The following is a 2,500-nucleotide window of genomic DNA, read 5'->3' as shown; positions in this document are numbered from 1 at the left end:
TCTTGGTTTAAGTTTTGATTTATTGTTTTGATTTGTCTTGATTTATGTCTTGATTTATGTCTTGATTTATGTCTTGATTTATGTCTTGGTTTATGTCTTGATTTATGTCTTGGTTTATGTCTTGATTTATGTCTTGATTTATGTCTTGGTTTATGTCTTGATTTATGTCTTGGTTTATGTCTTGATTTATGTCTTGATTTATGTCTTGGTTTATGTCTTGATTTATGTCTTGGTTTATGTCTTGATTTATGTCTTGGTTTATGTCTTGATTTATGTCTTGATTTATGTCTTGATTTATGTCTTGATTTATGTCTTGGTTTATGTCTTGGTTTATGTCTTGATTTATGTCTTGGTTTATGTCTTGATTTATGTCTTGGTTTATGTCTTGGTTTATGTCTTGGTTTATGTCTTGATTTATGTCTTGATTTATGTCTTGGTTTATGTCTTGGTTTATGTCTTGATTTATGTCTTGATTTATGTCTTGGTTTATGTCTTGATTTATGTCTTGGTTTATGTCTTGATTTATGTCTTGATTTATGTCTTGGTTTATGTCTTGGTTTATGTCTTGATTTATGTCTTGATTTATGTCTTGATTTATGTCTTGGTTTATGTCTTGATTTATGTCTTGATTTATGTCTTGATTTATGTCTTGATTTATGTCTTGATTTATGTCTTGATTTATGTCTTGGTTTATGTCTTGATTTATGTCTTGATTTATGTCTTGATTTATGTCTTGGTTTATGTCTTGATTTATGTCTTGATTTATGTCTTGATTTATGTCTTGTTTATGTCTTGATTGTGTCTTGTTTATGATTGATTATGTCTTGGTTTTATGTCTTGATTTATGTCTTGATTTATGTCTTGGTTTATGTCTTGATTTATGTCTTGATTTATGTCTTGATTTATGTCTTGATTTATGTCTTGATTTATGTCTTGGTTTATGTCTTGGTTTATGTCTTGATTTATGTCTTGATTTATGTCTTGATTTATGTCTTGATTTATGTCTTGATTTATGTCTTGATTTATGTCTTGATTTATGTCTTGGTTTATGTCTTGATTTATGTCTTGATTTATGTCTTGATTTATGTCTTGATTTATGTCTTGGTTTATGTCTTGATTTATGTCTTGATTTATGTCTTGGTTTATGTCTTGATTTATGTCTTGATTTATGTCTTGGTTTATGTCTTGATTTATGTCTTGATTTATGTCTTGGTTTATGTCTTGATTTATGTCTTGGTTTATGTCTTGATTTATGTCTTGATTTATGTCTTGGTTTATGTCTTGGTTTATGTCTTGATTTATGTCTTGGTTTATGTCTTGGTTTATGTCTTGATTTATGTCTTGATTTATGTCTTGATTTATGTCTTGATTTATGTCTTGATTTATGTCTTGATTTATGTCTTGATTTATGTCTTGGTTTATGTCTTGATTTATGTCTTGATTTATGTCTTGATTTATGTCTTGATTTATGTCTTGGTTTATATCTTGATTAATATCTTGATTTATATCTTGACTTAAGTCTTGATTTATATCTTGATTTATATTTTGATTTATATGTCTTTATTTCGTTGATCTAGCTGCTTTATTGTGTGTTTCCGGATTTTTTATTTTTTTTTATTTTTTGTTTTATGTCTCGATTTTTTAAAATTCTTTATTCTTCTCTTCCTGTTTCTTTGTTTCTGCCGGCTTATCTGTCTTGTTCCGTTTATCTCTCTCTATTTCGTAAGGTGTCTGGTGATCTCTCTCTCTCTCCCTCTTTCTATGTCTGTGTATGGTGATCTCTCTCTCTCACTCTCTCTCTCCGTGTCTGGTGATCTCTCTCTCTTTCTGTCTCTCTCTCTCTCTCCCTCTCTCTTTCTCTCTCTCTCTTTCTCTTGCTCTCTCTCTCCGTGTCTGGTGATCTCTTTCTCTTTCTGTCTCTCTCTCTCCCTCTCTCTTTCTCTCTCTCTCTTTCTCTTGCTCTCTCTCTCCGTGTCTGGTGATCTCTCTCTCTCTCTCTCTCTCTCTCCTTGTCTATGTCTTATCTATCCCTAAAAACTATTTATATCCTAGTATATCCATGACATAATAGGCTGTACAAATGCTATAAGCTTATAATCCACGATAACGTAATAATAGAATCTTATTCCACGTGAGGAGTAGAAATAAACTAACCTAACCTGATCTGTTAAAGAATAGCCTAACGCCATAATTTAATAAGAGAGAAAACTTATTGTTATATTTCGTATTTGTTTGGGTGGCAGCTCATGGATATGGGTATTTTTCTTGACTAATTGAGTTAAAATGTAGGACTATGTTGGATCGCATAAAACAAAAACATAACTTCAATAATAACTACGTTAATGAATATAATGAAAAATGGATAATAGAAATGTTAGCAATCATTGGTAATGATAATGAAGGAAATAGTCTCATAATATATATATATATATATATATATATATATATATATATATATATATATATATATATATAAGAATATACATAACTAGTTCTTTTC

At 29.5% G+C, this 2,500-nt stretch overlaps 1 protein-coding gene across 1 annotated transcript in view; it reads left to right on the top strand.

The window, feature by feature from the left end:
* Window positions 1–2,500, top strand: part of LOC122252914 (carbohydrate sulfotransferase 11) — an 8,402-nt gene that overhangs the window by 1,470 nt on the left and 4,432 nt on the right. The window lies entirely within an intron of this gene.

This window comes from Penaeus japonicus, unplaced genomic scaffold (assembly GCF_977035675.1).
Source record: "Penaeus japonicus unplaced genomic scaffold, GWHDUDI00000001_assembly GWHDUDI00000013, whole genome shotgun sequence".
NCBI lineage: Eukaryota > Metazoa > Arthropoda > Malacostraca > Decapoda > Penaeidae > Penaeus > Penaeus japonicus.
This window is presented reverse-complemented; position numbering and strand designations above follow the sequence as displayed.